This window comes from Anopheles maculipalpis, chromosome 2RL (assembly GCF_943734695.1).
Source record: "Anopheles maculipalpis chromosome 2RL, idAnoMacuDA_375_x, whole genome shotgun sequence".
NCBI lineage: Eukaryota > Metazoa > Arthropoda > Insecta > Diptera > Culicidae > Anopheles > Anopheles maculipalpis.
Window position 1 is genome coordinate 87,256,192 of NC_064871.1, and position 21,279 is coordinate 87,277,470.

Below are 21,279 nucleotides of genomic sequence, written 5' to 3' on the forward strand. Positions count from 1 at the left end.
TTGTCGCATTAAACTGATTACAATTTACAGTAAACAGACATATCTGGGTGTAAAATTTGATTTATCTGATGGGTAAGATTATTCTATGTATGATAAGAATGTCATCAAAAGTGATCTGAATTTAGCAGCTGCATATTTTTTTCAGGACTATTCAGAAACCAAAGTTTTCCCATAATCAGAACCCATAATGTTCCAAAATAATTTTGGGTTATCAGGTTATTCGGAGTTTTCCAACAGATTACCCTCAGTACTGACCAATAGAGAGGGCAATATTGTCCCGGAAATCGAAGAATGGATAGTGAATCAAAGCCCTTGGAGGACCGCAGTAAAATGGAAGTTCAGGACCCTACACCATTACATCAGCTGGAGTAGATTGTGTACAGATTGTAGATACGATATTATACCGTGGCCGAGAATTTCCTACAATACATCCAAGAAAATCGTCCAAAGCGCAGCCGACAATTATAGTCTCTACCATCGATAAAGCATATTCTTTCCAGAAGTACAGTGTAGGGCGAGTTCTTTCTTACAATATTTTTGGTCCTGTAAATCGCCGAGTCTTCCATGACCAATCATCCACTTACAGGGAGATCCATCTCATGGCGAACCATCGAGGTTCCCCGAATGTTCGAAGTCCCAAGCATCTGCTTAGTTTGCTTGTACTAGGATCAGGCCTAGGGAGCGAGCAGCTTGCAAACGCCTTAAAACTGGAAAAGATTTGAGATTACTTGCTGTCCAGAAGCTTTGATTGAAGAAGTCATGGAGAATTAAAATAGTAGATCGAAAAATAGCTTTTGTAGCTTGAGTACTTCAACACGTGTGTGGACCACCTTAGCTGCTTGCTATTCTACGCATTTAAATAAGACGTAAAACGTAAATACGCCAATAAATTCGTTCATGAAAACCTCAAACGGCAACATTATTGCGTCTGTCATATTTTTGCATTGATCGATATCACATATCAACTCCCAAGAGTGTCTGGCCGAGCACACCAATATCTTACATACCCAACATCTTTCTCGTTACCCATTTCTTCTTCACGTCATCCTTGAAACGCAATCGCAATGTTTGGAATGCTTCAGTCACAGTATTTCTTTGGAATTGAAATTGGCGATTCCTCCCGGTACGCCAAGATTGACTTCATGAAAATTACTCACTCGGTCGGATGAGTTGTTGAATGACAGTTGAAAAGTTTACGACCCAGCCCGAGCTCTCTCGTACTGACGACGCACTTCAGAGAATTGTAACGAAGCAAAAAAAAAAACATCGAATTCAAGCAAACACACATCACAAACATGCCCCCCGTATCACTATTGCCCTATTTCAATCGCTTGTAAGCTCTTCTTCGCGCCAGTCAATTTCGCGCCACCACTGGAGCCGAACGGAACGCCGGCAAAACTGACGCCCGCTATACTTCACGCGGCTAGCTGAACGGCTAGCTGAAACTGTACGATACCGATAAGACCGATAACAAGCACCAGCACCCTCAAACACACTCCAAAGACCGGAGAACTTATCATCGAAATAAAAATAATAACATTTACCACCCACTTCCGAGCGATTGACGTCCTCCAGAGCGCTTGCTCTGTGAAGAAGGAAAAGCGGAAGAGAGTCCACCGTCGATGGATACATCAGCCAAGTTCACCTTGTCAAGAAGTTGCTTCCTTCGTACTGGGTACGGACGAAAAACGCATTCACAGCTCTATTTGGCGTTTGAAGTTGTGCTCCAAGGCGCTAGGGGCAAAATTCAATCATAATCACACTTTATTGACGTCCCAAATACATCGTGTTAATTAACCTAGATTTCAGTTCGCCGAGATTTTGGTTTGACTTGTTTGACGTATATTTTTAGTTTCTTGGTAGCTATTACTGGCTAGCAATGTCGTGGTAAGAAATCTTGTTTAATCCTCCAACACTATCAGCTACAATGACCTCCTTCAGTCAAAGGGAGGACAGGAGGGCGACTATGTAGACTAGCAAACCCAGCTAAACTTAACCTACAAATCGGAACCACAATTCCCCCCACACATGCAGTCTGTGTGGCCATTAGAATTAATTTTCTATTAACCGGTGTAGCACCTTTATCACTCAAGCAAACGCAAACGATGAAGTTCCCTTGCTAGTCTCTTCCTATCCACAACGAGGGCGGCTAAATGTTGGCGTTTGCTTATGTTGTGACCCGTGTGCTTGATTGTAAATGGCGGCTTGATTGACGCGCAAAGGTGTGTGCGTGTTTTTGAGGTACCTCGTAGTTTGTCTTGAGAAGTTCTGAACCATGCTACCAGTCGGAGGAAAAGAACTAGCGAGTGCATGTTGTAGCTCTACTGCTTGTAGCTGGGCCCCGTTTGTTGATTTGACCCATAAATGATAAGGCTCTTAACACATAAATGGCGCGAGGATCAGTCTATGTTGTAAGGGTGCGTTGATTGTGAGTACCCCTGGCATGACACACTTTACACAAGTTGTTTGATTTGAGCGACTCGAGACAATTATAGCTTGAGTAAGTTGTCCCAGAAATCTTACACCATGATATTTTTTAAATCGTTTTTTGTAATCCTTCTTTTAAGGCAAGTGTTTTGCTAAATTTAGTTGAATGTATAATGCATCATTCGTTTTTCTTAATTTTCTTTATTCTGCCCTTGTATTTAAGCAGTTTTTGAATATTACACTTTAAATTATGCAATTTTTAGGGTTGGTTATTTGCATTATTTTTGTGTCCAATTCAAATTTATTTAAATTTTGAGTTGGTATCTACCATACAACAGGATTGTGACGAGGAAAGCTTTAAATTTTCGTTCAATTTTCACTTAAATTCTTTCTAATTCTAAAAGCTTTCTTATTTTCTTTCTAATTTTAAGAGCTTTAATGAATTTATTGGTTTAAAATTCATTATATTAAATTTTTAAAATACAGGTAATGTGTGCATTTCTTTAAACATTTTTGCATGTTCTATCTTTGATGGTTTATTGCTCGAAAGTATTCTAATAAACGTGGCTGGTATTTTAGTTTAACGTTAGTTCAATTATCTACTTACGGAGCATTCGTACGAATTTTTGCAAGTGATTTTGGCTATTTTTAAACATTTAATTTGACGATTGTGCAGTGGTTTTATGGAGCGTTATATTTTTAGAATATACCAAGACGCTTTTTAAGTCGAAAATTTTTCAAAAATATGTTTAAATATAGAGTCGAAAGCCTTTTTTGCTGTGCCATGTCCGAAGACATCTTCCCTTTTTCTGATGAAGGATATATTAAATACTCTACTTAACAAAGCAGGTATACTAACTTTATCTTCACATAAGACTTCAGCACCCGTTTTTTTCCAAGCTGAAAGACATAAAATCTTCTTTAGACTGTTTCTTTTTCCTTCTACAACACAATAAAACGATCAAAATTAATTATGTATCGATAAAACTCAATAGGAATAGTTTATGCATAATCCTTTCCTCTGAATGATTTATTACCCAAACAAGCAACAAATTTATGATTTAAAAAAAAACATCATAACCTACCCGAAAGCGCTCCACGGCCCCTTTTATCGGTTAAAGATGTCCCTTCCATGGCTCGAGCCATAAACGGGTCACACAAATTGTTCGGCTTTTGTGAGATCGATAAATACCACATCTAACGATCCATCCGGCAAGAAAAAGTATTCCACATTGTGCCCGGTCAGTTCCCATAGCTTCCCGACAAACAGGCAGGCAAAGTTTTATTACTAAAAAATTGTACCGCATGGTTCGAGGCAAACCGATGTTGGCCAAGAAGCGATCAGCGACGAGCTTGGAATATTCGATACCGCTTAAGTGGAAAAATCGTTTAATCGAAAACAACCAAACCAACAAAGTGAGGCCCAAAGGGTTTATTCTTAGCCTAAACTTTGCCTTCTTACTAGCATCAAATTGCGCATGTTTTGTGCATTATTCGCACGAGATGCACAAATATGCATCAATATCCCCAAGATGCAAGCGATGTGAAGAATGTTCAAGTGTTGTTTATTTATTTCCGGTGTTTGCAGGCGGTGCCGTATCGATGATCTTCAGCAGAGCTATTTTCTAGGAATTTATTTCTTAAAGGCGTTTTTTTTAGATTTGTAGGAAAACTTTAAGACCGAAAGAGACCACATTTTCTTAAGCATAAACGCAATAAAATCGTGCTATTTACAACCTGCTTAACGCAAAACCATAAGCAAAAGCACGAAAAGTTTCTCCTGTCTCTGGTCTTCCGAAGGGTCCTGAGCTTGAATTTGTAGATTGCTTAAAGCAAATATTGATTCTGTATGGATTCGATGCTCTCTCTCACTGTGCGTTCGAACAGCGCGAGACAGCGTTCTGCGCGACCTGTTCTTTACCGTTGGCAGTTTCGCCGTTAACGGTCATCGCCGCCTTGCACGGGGACAATAAACTACAAAATTGAATTCGAATACTTTGACAACAAATTGTGCGGGACGAACCCGATGGACCCGTTTCGGAAGCGCACAACAATCGAAATCCCCGTTCGTATAAGCTGATAAACCCGGTTGGTCGTAAAATAGGTTTTCCTCTTTATCTGTTAGCACGGGTTCGGCTCGGTTATAGGGGCTGGCAGCTTTGTGCTTAGAAAGAATACATGCCGCAGGTTTCGATATTTATAACGAGCTGTTCCGGGTGTTTAGAGGGATTGATACGGAATTTAATGGGCTGCAGGAAACGAAACATCGTGCGTAATCGTATGATTGGAAGTTGTAATAAAACTCCGAAGCACGAAGATTTAATATCAATATATGATGTCTGTGATGTGTTAGCTGACACACAACTGTTGATTGCGTTTTGTTTTCTAACTGATTTTTTCAGCAAAAATTATGCCTTTAATACGCCTGAAAGTATGCAATGATAACTAACGATAAGAGAGTGTAGATCATTGGTTTTAAAGCTCCACTGCTTCAGTAAAAAGCTAAATTAGTAAAGACAGGCTTATTTAATTTAAGATTGTAGATTAGATTGTAAATATTATTTTATTTCTCGTCTAATGGCCTCATAAAACCATTTTTTTATCCATAACATACACAATCTTGCTCACATTTATGTCCGCAGTATGGCTAACAATTTTACAAAAATACACATCAATCAGCTTTTTTTGCACATAATTCATAGTGATGATTTATCGTATCGCAACCATACTGTCCGGCCGGCCTCACATCAACGTCTTTAATCTTAATTGCTCCCGAAACACATTCGCCCAAGAAGCAACCAAATCGATCTGTCATTCCACCCGTCCATCAATCCTCATTCTCGCCAACCCACCGGCCAACGTATCAGCTTCATTCTTCCCGCGGATGGCACGCGTGATGATAATAAATGTGCCGCATTTCTTTTCCCCCAGCCCAACGTAACATGATCCGCTAATTGTGGCAGTTCGCTGACATGATTGCGATTCAAAACATTCACAAACCATACGCGTACCATACGGCGAGATGGGATCAAGCTACGAGCAAGAAAGGCAAATATGATGCAACAAAAAAGACTTCGCTCTGACACACCGTTGCACATAATTCCGATCTTCGGTCATCTGCAAAAACTGATTCCTGCGAACATAAATCAATCTAAATAAAGATTCGAACGCCTCCCGGTCGCGATACATATGGCGAGGTTGCTCTCGTGACCTACTTCTATTATCAGATTAGGGAACCAGAGGAATAGGATTCGTTATAGGATGACAAAAAAAAGAGGGACCGACCACAAGACATTTTCGAGGAAAAGACAAGAAATTCCTTTGCGCGCGTTAGCTTGTAAATGTAAACTGTTTTGTTTTTGATTGCGGTGGGATTTTTTTGTTTGTCGTTCATATTTCATTGAACAATGTTTAGCTTAATGTCAGTCAAATGTGTCGTTCGGTCAGCTTTAGGTATGATTTATTGGTCTGGTTACGGAAACGATTTTCCCTTATTTATTCCTTCTTTTTTTATTTATTAATAACCTCCTTCCATTATAAACAGTAAAAGCTTTCTTTCTACCTAAACGAATCATTTCAAAACCAGAGATTTTCATGTTTAGAAGGAAAAACATGTGAGCATTTTTTGTAATATTTTGCAGGGTTTTATCGGTGTGATTTTCTTGGCAAAAAATAAACATAATAAAAAAATCAATTAAAAGTAAAAGTCTTGATATTGATAAAGAGTTTTACTTGTCAAGAAAATCAGTATTCTTTAATCATCACAATAGCAAGCATTCATCAAACATGTTAGCAAATATGTATGAATTTTTCGAAAAGTCGAAAATTTAAAGTCGAAAGGAGCAAGTCTTCCGCACATCACGACCAATTATCAAGCCCCATTCGGATCGTTTCAGTGTAACTTATAGAATTTACTACGATTACGATGGAACCATACTGAACTCGACTGAGAACTTTTGGATGCTTTGGACTAATTTGCTTTGAAGACATACGAGTTATGATTTATAAATATTATTTCCGAAATGTTTTCTATTCTCTCAAACGAAAAATATTCTAAGTACCCCTGCATTACCCCATTTGAATAAAAAAAAGTACTTCCCTTTCTCATGAATGACTAACCTATCAAATAACACACTTTCTCGAGTCAACAATGTGAAACATCTCATAACGCAAAGAGGCGGAGACTTTTTCGTCCTTCACGATCATGTACTCCGCTCCACCACATGCTCCACAAACACATAAAGACCATCCGGCCCAGTTGTATCGAGCTCGCAAAGGATTTTTTTGTAGGTCACCAACTGAACCTCCCCTTTTTGAGTTTTTTTTTTTCTGTGGATGCCACCGACGGAAAAGTGCTCCCGAACACGAAGCCCATTCGGAGAAATATCCATTATCGCGGACGTTGGAGCAGCAGCAGCAGCAGCGCACAAGGAGGCGCTTTTTCCCGAGATGTATTTCACTCCACGGTTGGTTTTGGGTTTGCTGCAGCCCATTGCCCATTGTTCCAGTTGTGGATCCTGCGGAGAATTTTCCGTACAGCGAAAATCAATTACGAGCAGCTGTGAGATGCACTACAATTGCGTCGCCATCGTTTGGTTGAACGTTTTCTACGCATCCGAGGTATGGCGTCGCTATTCATCTTCAGTGTTTTATGTGGTACGGATTTTAACCGTAAATCGTGCCTTATACAATCTGAAAATGTGTTTAAAGATGTTTTCGCATTTGTTTTAACTGAGTTGTAAAATAAGCTTCATCTTCTGAGCATTAAAGCTAACGCATAAAACACTTAATTAAATCATATTCCTCTATCATAACGTCATAACATCGTCATAACGCTCAGAAGCCTTTAAAATACTCGCAACTTTAAAGGACAAATCCCTCCACCCTCTTTACTCCCCTGCGCCCAATTATGCTTCATTCAGAAGTTGTGGAGAATCGTAACGAAGGAATTTAAATTCAAACCATACACGCCTTGCCTCCATTCTCTTCCCATAAATCTGCTGCACTCGGTAGCATTCATCTTGGCTGTGCAGTATCCTGCCAGAAACCCATAGCAACCGGTAGAGTAGAATATCCGTACGGCATCGGGCTGCTCTAACAATGCCCCATTCATCAGAAATGTGTAAAGCGAAGTGTGGCAGTAAGGAATGAAGAAATGCCAGCAGGCAAAATAATCTGACAGAAATTTCTTCGCTCGGCAGAAGCGAATTCACATAATTGATTCCCTGTAAGTAAATGCCACAAAATGGAAATGGTTTAAGGTAGCGTGAATTCTAGTATTAATTTTAACATGAATTTTTCACCATGAATGAATGTAAAACTGGAACATAAATTATATAGAATCTGATTAGCTCTCTTGATTTTTGTTCACGCGCCTAGATGCATGCAATTCTTCAAGCAAACCCGGTCAAGAAGTTTTTAACGATGGTTCTCGAAATAAAGAAAAGATTGCATACTTTCAGGCTACTTGAACTGTAAGACACGGTCTTGCGGAATTGGGTCGAGCCAAGAGGTACTTCAACACTGAAGCGATTTTTAGCCCTTTTCATGCCACATTCAATGAGGGAAAGGACGTCTTCAATACATGTATTAAAACATATTTTGAAAAATCTATTTAAATGTGTACAACGGTACTTTCTATTACAAATGTTTTTGAGATGATAAATTCAGCTACAAGAAAATCAACATTATTAGCTACAGATATATAAAGGAATTAGAAAACAATTCAAGTAAAAATACAAAATTCCAAAACAAAACTCATCCATATTAAGCATAATATTTTCCGAACAAATAAAAAAAATGCTGGATGTGCGACTCATCATCGCACAAAACATGCCTCGCATCAAAGACAGACCAAAAGAAAAGTGTACATAAAGAAATGCAACGTTAATTATTTCGCCTTTGTTATTGTATTCATCGTCCGCTGCCCATCCCTTCCTGGACGTGATTGTGCTCGTGTGCAGAGCGATTACGTGCACTTTCCTTTTCAATGAAATGCATACTTTATATGCTTGACTTTTACAAAACAAAAAATAACGGACGTCAAGTAATGTGCTCCTAAAAGGCTGCAATAACCCTTTCGAGGAGGTGATTAAAAAAAATGAGTATGTAAACAAATATTAATAAAAAATGTGTTATTTATTAGAAGCAAAACTTTTTAAGTATTTTTACTCTTTTATTCAATAAATAAACAGAATAAAAAAAATCAAAATAAAAAATGATAAATTTAACAGCAAAAACACTCCAACTCCAAAGGGTTAACGAAGGTGCAGTCGATTGTAGCCAGCATGGTGACAGCAAAATGTGCATCCATCGCGTGCATCGCCCATCGCCCATGCTGTGTGCACGGCGAAATTAAATGCAACAAGTTCTGTCCCGGCCCGTACTGCAGCGCTCACCTATGGTTGCAACAGTTGTGGTGTGTGCATGGAAAAAAAACCAAGACAGTGTAGAGAAAGTACAATGCTTCGACCCACACGCTGCACAACAAACTAGACGGAAAAAAATGCATCGACTGTAGCATTGGGAGGTCCAAAAAAGGGAATGATATAATAAAGTTGCCCAGTAAAGCACCGGTCAAAATGATGATCTTTGAGGTTTTCTTATTTGTTCTGGGCTGAAGTATTGTAATCATTTTTTTCAGCAAATTGGTTTGTCTACCAGATTAAACGTTCCAGCCACAACATCGTAAAATTCCATTTTTGGAAATCGGCAAATGATCCCAATCTGAATATCGAAATCGGGTTTGTTTGGGTGCCCATTACTCTCACCTCTCGTGCGTGGAAGATAATTGGTTCAGATAAATGCATTACTGCGCTGCCCACTAAGAGACATTTAAACTGGATCATGGCGTGGGGGGGGGGGGGGGGAACAGCTTGACAAACCAACGCTACAGGTGGTCGATATTTTGGTGCACTGATTTAAATTGGCTTCGAAAATGGAAACGTCCGCCCGAACGCCATTATAGTGCAGGCATATTGTGATAGTATCACACCGTATCGGGTGGGTTGGATTTTATTGGATTAAGCCTGTTTGCTTTTTGTTTATTTATCTTGAATTTTATCGAGTAAAGGGCAAGAAGGAAATTGCATTAAACCGATTGAAAAGGCACTTTTTACTTTGTAGTAAACAACTATAATTCGTCTGAGTATCGTAACGCCTGAAAGTATGCTAATTTTACAATCTTCTTCAATATATAAAAATTTAAAAATAATTCAAGATTATATTGATTTTTTCAATGGTAAAATTGATTCTCTAATTTATTTTCCGAAGTGTTTAACAAGTGAAAAAAAAATAAGTCGTTCCCAACCACGAACGGTTCCCTATACAACCCATCTTCAGTTAAAGCCGTAGCAAAACCCCCCAAAATTAATTATGGTCCACCAAGATAGCGTGACATAAATCATTCGCCTATCCGTCACAAACCTACCCAACATGATGTGCTCTCACCACTGTTCCATGGTGCATCCTGACGAACATGTCGACATCCATAAACAAATGGAAAGTTATTAGCTGACAGAGCTGGCACAGAGAGGGATGGAGAGTGAGAGAGAGAGAGAGAGAGATCACTTACGTCACGCACATACGACCACAACCACAGAGATCCCGGGGAAGCTCCCTGACCCATTTCCGGTCACAAGGGATAATGTAATATCGCACTTCCCACACTTTGCACCCGCTGAAAGGTCTCGCGTTCCATGAGGGGTCTCGCCTGTCTTTCGCTTCTGCTTTGCCATAAAACCAAAGTTCGAGGGTTCGAATGCGCTCATGCCATCAACGGTAGCATCACAATAATGACTGTTTGAGTGCCGCTTGAATGGTTCGAACCGAGACGTGGAATCAGTGGTCGCCGTTGTAATCCGGTGAAGCTTATGCCAACGGGTATTGGTTTACTTCCACGTATGTTCCGAGCGAATGGTTAAACGGGTCTGCGGATCGTTTTACTTTATCGATACAGATTTTGTGTGGTCTGCGTTAAAGACTTCCGCTGGTTAGTGTATCACATAAATTATCATCAGTAAGTGTTGTTAAAACACATAAATAAGACTATATGAAAGAGTTCTGGCTGGCTTGTGGCTTATTTGAAATTATAACAAGTAAAGGAATTTGCTCGTAAAACAAAATACTAAGCGAGATCAAAGGTGTTTGACAAAAGTTACTAACACTAAACATATGTTCATGCTTGCTATATTTCATCGCCTGAGCTGCTTGCGAGCTGTTTAAAAGATCATGATTGCGAAATATCATCAAATAATCCCTCTTAGTAACCTGACGGGCCAATGAACGCTCTTTATAGCATAGTGTGCCATAATAAAGTATTTTTATCTCTTCACGATCCATTTATTCTTAATCGATCGCATTCGGCGTTTACTACCGGGCACTGACCATATGCAAACCCAAGAGCATGGCTGAGAAAACTGGCACGCTTTTCGCAATGTGCTCCCCATAAAACGGGAAACATATTTCTGTCACACGGAAATTGAGTGCAACCCGTGCAACGATAAACAAGAACCCACAGACGAAATTCGCATACATCCACCCTCGTCGATGATGGCTCACACCCTCGAAGGTTCGGGCCACAGGAATGCTAAACCTACGCTCACATGTCCCTCCAGCAGCTCCTTATTTTTTCTGTTCAGTCTTTCTTTCGGTTTTTTCGGTGCAGTTGCATGTGGAAGCGTTTCAACTGCGGGCGTAGGATCTATATGCGATAACCTCAATGGTTCATAAATCATTCGGTTGATAATTAACGGCTCAAACCGTAACCATAGTGGGCCGCACTACACACACACACACGCCTCGCTGGAAGCTGGAAAATGAATACTGTGCCTCACAGCACACGGCCAAAAAGGTGACGGCTGTTGGGTTTGGTGTAATTATGGAATAATTTATGGTTAATTTGAATCATTTTAATTTGCACCGAATTCCACAGCCACGGTTGCTGTGAATGGCTTCAGAGACACTCGCCCAACATACAAAGACGAGGTGAAAACAGTAACCCAAACAACACCTTAACCTCCTCCACGGTGTGCCTTATTGCCCCCGAAGGGATAAATGACAACTCTGGTCGTATGGAAGGAGGCAAGATAATTAAGTTGTGTGTGTCTGTCTGTCGGTGGTGTGGCGCAATGTTGTGAGTTAACCCCTCTCTCTTTTACAAATCCGATTGTGGCAATTATTGGTATTTCGGAAGAGAAGAAAATTATTGGCAACGGTCGTCGGGCAAAGCGTGTCGGTTGTTGGTGTGGTTCAACACTGTCAACATAGTTGCTGGAGCATTTTGTAGTGTGCCACACACACACACTTTGATATGGTTCATTAATTTACTCTTGGACAAAAGGAAATTTATTCGAATGTGTGCTGCTTTATATTAAACTTCTTCACTTACTCTGTATGGTGATAACGACTGTCTTTTTTTTCTCGGATCTCGTCTGGAACAAATAAATCTCGTCTACTTTAGAAATGATTCATTTAATATTAATGACACAGTCCACTGGAGCCCGCAACGACGCCAGTTTTCACACGGCAAGGATCGGGGTCGCAATCCCATCCGTAGCATTCCGCCGTAAGGAGGACTAACTCTATTAAGCCAAATAGATGTACTACGGCGTGTGACAACATACGCCAAAGACACAGGATCAAATTATGTAAACAATAACAAATGTAAACAAAATGGTCGAATCCTCATTTTCCCAGTGTCGGATTTATTTGACTCCCAGGCATTCCGGAGTAATTACTCTGTATTAATTCTAAGTTCACTCGGGAGTCATGCGCAGAGTACTCCTCGGTAATCCGGATTAATTTGGAGTAATTACTCCAGAATAATCCAGAGTCATCTCCGATATTAACTCCAGTTTCAACTCCGGAGTGCACTGCGGAATCAATTTCAAGCTACTCCGAATTACTCCGGAGTCAACTGCAGATTTTATGGATCGGAATCAAAGAGTATTGATTCTTGATTAATCTGGATTTAACTCCGAATTATGGCGGAGTAGACTCCCGAGGAATTTTTCCGTAGTATACTCCGGCTTTTATACGTCAGAGGTGGAATGGATTCATTAATCCACTCCGGAGTTCCCATCACAAGTGAATTGAGACGAGCCTCGAACCCTAAAAAGTTCTGCATTATGTCCCACCAAACGCTTAACACAAAGCCCTTTCAGAATGCCCTATGCTTTAATTAAACCAGTATACAAGCTCGTTTTATTCGATCAACCGTTTTTATAGTCGATTTGATAATTTGTTTTCTGCATTATGTTTGCAATTGTTTGTTCCTATTAATTGTTTTCTTACATTTTTTCATCCCATTGAAATGACAGCCTGAAATTAAATTCAAAATTTAAATCAAAATATCCTTTCAAACGGTGAAATCAGTCAGGATGATCAGCTATTGTTAGGAGGAAAAGTTTTGGTAGGAATCCCTCACCATTTCCTCAAGTTTTCTACTTTAATCTCAGTTCGTACTAAAATTTGTTGAACAAAATAATATAGACTTCATTGCGCGAAAATGTATCTAGCTAAAAGTATAGCATTACCGTCTCATTATGTTTTCCTTGGCTGTTCATATTTACAGTACATTTTGAACCGATCACATCAACAGCAGATGTTGCTGTTGTCAAGTAAAATATGATTAATTACTTTTTACGCAAAAAAAAAGTCAATTAGCTTCGGTACAAAAATAGGAACATCTTGAATCCAGCAAACCCAGCTCAGATTGACGTAAATCAGCCCAGTCTGGAAATTATTTTCCAAACAAGCTTCGTTTAGATAAAGGTTTCCCCATGCAATCAACTCGTGCGCCACGCACCAGATGCACCGTTTCCGTTGCATCTCCATGCGGCTTAACTTTCATTTTCAAGAGGTTTATTTTTATGTGAACATCTTGCTCCACTTTTCAACAAGCAAGGGCAAGAGGTTTTCGTTTTTAGGGGTAACGATTTTCGGAAGCGCCGGGTTACAATGCATTCAAGGTCGCCATTAAACCGAACCTTGCGCATCAATTTACGATCGTATGTGAGAATTCGATGAACTAGTTCGGATGGTTGGTTCGATCTCCATATTTAAAGTACCCGGATCGTTTCTCGTAGGCGCCCTGAAGCTTAGAACCTGAGGGTTTAGGTAAATATCGATGATATAGAGCAGGTCTCACAGGTGGTGCGATGGAAGAAATTTATGCAATCCACAAACCGTCACCCAACACTCAGACACTCGCTCAAAATTAGGTTAATGTTTGCCTACTCTTCCGACTCACGCAAACGCAGCCCTGGGACTGGGAGTTTCCGCTAGTTCCTGAATTTAGTTTTCAAAACATACACTACCACCGCCAGCTTGACAAGGTTAGATCGTAAAGACTGCTGGTAAACACGTCCATAAATATAAGGTTCGAAAAACCAGTTGAAGCTGTACCGCACCTGCAAACCGGCACACGATCGGCACGCTTCGACTTCGTACGAGACGGGTGCAGAAAGATAGCCGTGCCTTTGCCTCTTCTATCTGTGGGATAGAAGCACAGCATGGCAAAACAGCAGGGCGAACGCAGTCGCCGGTGTCAAGTCTAAGCCCTTCATCCTCCAATTGGTTAGCTAATTTGTCAGCATGTAGCAGAGTCTTGGTGCAATTCCTATTTCCTCCCCCGATCCGGTAAACGCCTTCAACAAACGCCCCAATCGATGCAATCTACAAATCTGCACCGAACAGTGCAACACTGCCGATGACAACGATTTACGTTGAACACAACTTATTAATTTGACTACCGGATCGACAGAGGTTGCAGCAAACGGCGGGCTACGGTGGGCTTCACCATCACCACGGGCACACTTGTCTGGGCTCGGTTCGGTGTCGGTGATGTTGTTCGCATCTGACGGTTGCCGGTTGGCGGTTTCTCTTCAATCTCAACCTCGTCAGCATGCATTAACTTCGAATAATGTCATTATGAAATCGTGCTACTTGCAGAGCACACCACCAACGGGTGTACCGGTTGTTGCTTAATGATGTCGCTTCTGTTTTGCCTCAAACCGGCCAATCTTCCAATGGGCGGTGGTTTCAGTGGTGCATCCAATGTGCAAGTTAGCGAAGAAGCAAAAAAATGGCATCATAAGCTTTCTTTGAAAGAAGCTTGGAGCTTGACAAGGAATGAAATGAGTCTAGGAATGTTGTACTGATTCCTCGGAATGTTCCTCGGAAATTGAAAAGGTGGATTATCTATGGAAAAAAGACAACTCGTGGAGTGTAATGGCTGGGCCGTCACAATAGTGAAGATACCCTGTCTTTAGTTTTAGACTGCAACACTCACTCAATATAGAGTTATAGGTGTTGGAGGAACGAATTCTCCTGTTTACTGCTAGGCATCTTTTTAAAAGGTGTCAAACGAAGGATGTCATTCACGTCATTGGCCGTACATCAGGGCCGATAGAATTGATGATAGAGCCTGACTAAAATGCGGAGTGTCAGTTGATGGCGTCAATCTTGAGGTGGTAGAGGTGTTCTGCTACTTTAGTACGATCGTAACTACGGATAGCAACCTAACCAGCGAAATGTGAAGGAACATTGTTCAGGGAGATCTTGATGATATCCTGATGAGAGTCATAACCGGAAGGATATGATGGATAAGGATGGCGGATCCTTATGCCTCATTGCAAAGAGGAGCACTGCGAACTGGTTTTTGGGACAAGAGGAGTCAAACCTGTCAGAGATCGGATGCAGCCGGCGATCCTCTGATCCGAGTTTAATGGAAACGAATTTTGACGACAACCCTGAGCAGGCCAAGTCACATGTTACTTGCTCGTTAAAGGGCACGAGAGTTCATGGCGCCTAAAGACTGTGCCAAGTGTGAAGAAGTAGCATTGCAAGATCTCCATTTAAAGCTTAAATATTGCTCCCGTTACCCGTCCGTCTGTTGAGGATTAACTTTGTATTAAATAAGTAAAAAAGAACTACACTACTAGACTGAACAGTAATACAAAATGATGCCTCGTCAACGACGTCACTTACCCAAAAAGCAAACTTAAAATTGCATCATACCCAATACCCCGTTAAGGATTTCGTGTCAAATTACACCTCCAGGTAAGGTTCATCTCTTCCTCTTAATGGTTGGATTTTCTGGAAGGTTATAACTTCCTTTGCTGTCGCTTTCCGATTGTCGATTCAGATTGCCGTTCTGCTAATACTCCTTCCCACAAAACCCCATACAAGGCATACGACAAAACCGTTCGGTTTGTGCCTTCGAATTAAAACCAAACTTCGACTTGCCAAATTTGCCAGCTTCAGAGAAATGATTACGCTGGGCGTCGCTTTGCGACGACGCTCGCTCTCGCCAAAACCGAAAAGAAACGAAACAAACACCTCCGATGCGTGTTCCAATCACGGCAGGATATTATTTACCAACCGTACCGACTACTTTTTGATTGACTCCGCAAGGCTAAACCATTTACGGGTTTTGCGACCCTTGCAGGTGACCCACGCATTGTTGCTGCGCTGCTCGTTGGGATATGTTGTGTGTCGAGGGGGTGTTTTTTTGTTTTTAATTTTATTTCGATACTTTCCATCACCTATTGGGAGTCACCCTTTAACCCGTTTTGGAAGGATAAAGTGAAGGCAAAAAAGGTAGATTTTTTTTTTTTGCAACATCCCGTGACTCAATCATGTGCCAGACGTGCACACATAGGAACAGTTCGTTTGGATGGAGAAGGCCCTCAGGCTACATCATTTAGCCATGATCGCTCGTTCACTTTCACCGGTACCGGCGCGCCACGAAGATTGGCAGTAGGTCAATCCGTGGGCCGGGCCCGAAAAGAAGCACCCATCGGGGGGGGGGGGGGGGGGGGGGGGGGAGGGATGTTTCGGGACTTGTGTTGCTGTAGCTAGAGTTTTGGAGGATTGAAAGATGACACGCACTGCTTGATTTAGCTACCAAAAATCAAAAATAGCATATATAAAAATTGGATTGGATGAATGGATTGAAATGTTCCGATTCTACTACATCTAAACCAACAGTCTACACTTACTAATCGTCGAGGATCAACTCAAATACTTATAGTCACACCATCTACAGGATTTTTTAACAATCATCATAAGAGACGATCATCAATTCAAAAGTCTGCGAGGGTGATTTTAGTAGATGGCTCAGATGGCTGATCGATAAATCTCTTTATAGTAGTATCTTTTTACAGTCGTATGGTTTATTATATCCATTAGAATAAGATAAAATTGTTACTCAAATTTTAAAGATCCTAAGACGGATCCATACTAACTTTAGGCTCAATAAAATGTTGAATTTGTAAAATTGTGTACAAAAAATGTTTCTTGATCTTCTTGAATGTCTCTAAAGTCTTGAATGATTTCAATTCCTTCAAGCCCAAACACTTGTCAATTCACCCCTTATTACACCATCGTAAACTTGCCAAAAATCAGCACCTTCAAGCGGTACAGCAACAGAAAAATCGTAAAGGCAAAAAAAAACCGGTATCACGCACGACAAAAACGAGAGGTCACAATACAAATAAAAACCCCCGCTCCAAGCTTCCCCTATCTTCCAATTTCGTAAAGTTTTACACGCGACCGGCAAAAAGACCGGCGAAACGCCAAGTTGGGTAGAAGAGTTGCTATAATGGTCAGACCGATATTGGGCATTTATTGCGGTGAGCCGCGTTTAGCTCCTAGGAGTTTCGTTTTCGCCAAGCTTTCACATATTTTGTGTGCTATAATTTTGTTTGTTTATAACTCATCACCACGCGTCCGCCTTGCAGTTAAAGTGTCAAGGAATAGGCCTCAAAAAATCAAAACCGGATTGAAGTAGATAAGGCTGAAGAAGAGGATGTACTCAAGGATGGGTAGAGTATGCTGCATAACACGTTATTCTCTATGAAGCCTTGTCTACAGAGCGCTTAAAATCAATAACGCCTTGGAAGTGAAAAATAGCACATTCACGGATGTAATTACTCCTTCTTTTACTACGTTTTCAATCGTTAAAAAATATTTAAAACTTAAACGTTAAAATACTGCGAAATAAAACGTTTGTAGCTCTGTTTTATCTTTCGCCGTTTCCAATAATCGTTAAACCGATCCGATCAAAGCTCATCGCCAGCCGTGTGTTAAAACTGTACATCCGCCGCAAATGTGACCTATTTTGTAGCCCTGGGTTGTCGAATGGTTTCTCAATTTTTTTTTTTGCGTCATTCATTTATAACATGCTAATAACCGTTTTTATGTAAACTTCCCTGCCACCGGTTGCGCGCGAACCTATGCGAACGGCACACAGATGCTAGCGGACAGATGGTTTACGAACGATTTGCAATCCGAACGATATTTTACGACCCTTTACCGTACACCGGCGGCTGTGGTATGGTTTTTTTTGCTTTCGACGACTCAAAAAAAGACTCATCGATCGCAGGTTGCTGGTGTCCGGTAATTAAATCTCAGCGACTTGCTTTTTTGTCTTCCTCAGAACGGGCCAGAGATCGTGTACTGATGCGTGAGAAACGATTTTGTGTTCACTAGAATCAATGCGTTTCGATGGTGCGAGGGCTCGATTTGCGAAAAATTTTAAGTGATAAACGAGTAATAAAAAAATAGTTATGAAAGGATTATTTGGTAATTGAAACAGTCGAGGAGCTAAACAAAAAGTATCGCTACAATAAAAATCATTTCAAACAATTGGTAATAGTTTTTGATTATTAAAATTGTGTCTTAGATGCGAAATTTATATCATTTTTTCTTTGTTTAAACATGTATATTTAAATAAGGCATTAAGGAGAAAATGCCTAATTAATAATGTTCATTGTTCAAGTCATCACTTAGTAGTAAATAAAATATACATTTAAAAGGAGCATCCCAGTGGTATATGGTTGCGTCTTCTATTGTTAACACAACGGATCTGGGATCATTTCCGATCCAAATCGATCTATGCAACTTACATGGAAGCCAAGATGACCGACTACATACCCATGGCCAGCATTGGGCCATATTGGAAGGCCATAAGTGGGCCTCTTATGGGTTAGTATAATCATTAAAAATATTAAAAATATTATCTTACCTTAAAAATGTGTTCTGCTTCAATGATCTGCCGCTATCAGGCCATTTGAATGGCTTATTTGGCTGTTGTTGTAGCTTTTTAACACATATTTGGAAACTAATTCTTCAGTTAACACGTTTGATACTTTGTTTCAATTCACTGCACATAAATTACTGTAAACGCTGAATTATAATTTTCATTTCAAAAGTAGTACAAGATCATTTATTTGGATTTTTAATTCAAAATCCTTTCATTTTGATCATTTAGGTCATCAAAAACTGGATCTTCTTTTTCTACTTTATCTTCTTCGTGGCTTAATGACCTTCTAGTTTACACCGGCCATCGAATGGTTTATGGGACTTGACAATACCACGTACTTGAGTAGTCAATCCTCACTACGGGGTAACCGTTCGGATGGGATTTGAACCCCGATCCTACCGTGTAAACACTGGCCTAGGCAGCTGTTGTCTCTACCACCGTGCTTCCCCCTGATGTAAAACTGGATCAATCATCTTGAAAACGGGGTGAGGTTAATTATGACTAGATCACGATTGACGCACGGAAAACCACAGAGTCAGAATACGGAAAAAATCCAAAACCACGCACAAAAAAAACTTGTTGAATACCACTTCAGAAAAAAGAAAAGGAAAAAAGGTTCACCCCGTGAGGGAAAGCAAACTACAAACGTCAAGTACGCAACGCAAATAGTCACAACGCACCGCAAAAATACAGCCAACAACAAGAAAAACACACAAACCAAGCACGTTACAGGAGCAAAGATCTTCTGAACCAAGCCAACAAAAAAAAACCGTCAACAAAATCAACCAGAAAGCAGACGTGTCTCATAGACCGTCTTATGTTATTTATAAATAAAGAAGCACACTGGTGAAACACCTCCACCCCAACCGATCGGGTCGGGTGTACGGCGGTCGCTGACTTTTCACGTTTTGATGACGAGTTTTGGCTCGCGTGTAGCGGCCAGAGTGCGTCCGGCGTTCTTTGTTCTAAGGGTGATCGCGATTTGCCGATTAGAAAACGATCAAGTAAGAACTGCATTTAAAAATATTAAGTTCAATTTCTTAAGTAGCGTGATAAGTTTAGCATACTTAAGGACTGTTGCTCTGGTTTACTTAAAACCCTATTTTAAATAGTTTTTCCCAAAAAAAAAGCTAAAAATGATAATGCTCTGCTTGTAATTAACTACGAGATCATGGGTGCTACTACCACTACTAGTAATACTACAATTACTACCAACACAACTGTGGCCGCAGTTACAACAAAAAATAACCTGTTCCACCCTAAACGGCCCATAAACACACCGTCAGAGCAATAAGTATCAACAACCACCACACCAACAACACATCGCACAGTTCGCACTCTCGCACGCATTTTATGCACTTCCATGCAGCCCACCCTCCCATCTTACTACACACACACACACACCCATCAGACATACCTCCCCTTTACCACCGCTTATTACTACCACCGTAAACCTTTACACAGTATCCTATTCACCAAACTGTGGGCGCGTGAAACAAAATATAGATCTACCAGTGCAACGAATGCACGCTCCGCATGCACTGCACGCGACAAAACACACACACACACACACGCACACACTGCACTGCACGCACGCTTCTTTCCCGGGTAGGCACAACTTTCTTTCGGATGCGAGACAGCTGACACCACACGTTGCACAAGCAAGCACACGCACCGCGCGCACGGAGAGCACCGAGAGAGAACCGGTCCGTATTCGCCAAAGTTACACCAATAACTGAACTGGTTGCCAGTGCACGAACCAACAGCAAACCTACGCGATGTGGGTGCGTGAGTGAACACGTGCGTGCGAGGCAGGGTTGCTAGCGGATGAACGTTGGGCTGTTCCGTGTACTCTGTACTTTACCTACGTTTGTCGTTCAAAAGGTTGAAAATAGTTTTATAAAAGTGTACATTAAAACTGTTGGCTTATAAGGAAGCTGAAAGGCTAGTGACGGAACCGACCCGAAGGCATATAAATCTACCCGAAATACATGTAACGGCTTAGGAAGATACAATCAATTGTTGGAACTGTGACGATTGTCTTGTAGGGACGACAAAAACAATTTAAAAATGTGCGATGAAAGCGAAAAAGAAGCTACTGATTATTGGCATAATATTTGACTCAACAATGTGAGAAATGGAAGACTTAGAACCTTATCCAAACCCTAGAACTTAAATCCTAAAAAGACGAATCTTTTTTGCATTTGTGACAAGCTGCACCGGGACCCCAACACGAACATCAGTGGCCCCGAAGAGTGGCTCTTTACATGAGGCAGCTGTCGTGGCAACCCTAGGCGGTCGCCTACTTCGCCCAACGTTAGATCCGCTGCGGTAGATAAACCACACGGTAAGCCTGAAAACCCCTGCAATTTCATTCAAACGAAATGAACCGCTGCTGGTAGTGTTCGAGGTGGACCAGTTTTTCCATTATTTCCTTTCTTATTTCGCCGGTAGTAAACCGTACCGTGCCGGCTCGGGGAATAGGTGGAAAGCCACATGGGATGTAAAAAGGGGCAAGGGGACAATAAAGGGGGCGATTTAAAATCCGAACGTGCCATGTGCGTTCTCGGGTTGCCGTCGGTGGGTTCATTCATTTTGTTCGCCAGTCCTCCCCCTTGCCAACGTAAATAGGGGATGCAAATGTGTGCCTCTACAGTTGTATATTAGCAGCTTCGGCAACTGTGTAATCAACAGTCTGCTGAACAGAATGCCGATGCTGTTTTTAACCTCTGTGAAAAAGCTTCTGCAATTATTTCAATTTAACAATGCAAGTCACATGCAGTATATTTGCCATTTTACGGTAT

The 21,279-nt window shown here is 40.9% G+C and overlaps 2 protein-coding genes across 2 annotated transcripts in view; both read left to right on the forward strand.

The window, feature by feature from the left end:
* Nucleotides 1–21,279, forward strand: part of LOC126567939 (peptide transporter family 1-like) — a 490,614-nt gene that overhangs the window by 414,386 nt on the left and 54,949 nt on the right. The gene's annotated exons all lie outside the window — the stretch shown is intronic.
* LOC126568306 (mitogen-activated protein kinase p38b-like) overlaps nt 1–21,279 on the forward strand; it is a 643,298-nt gene that overhangs the window by 343,747 nt on the left and 278,272 nt on the right. The window lies entirely within an intron of this gene.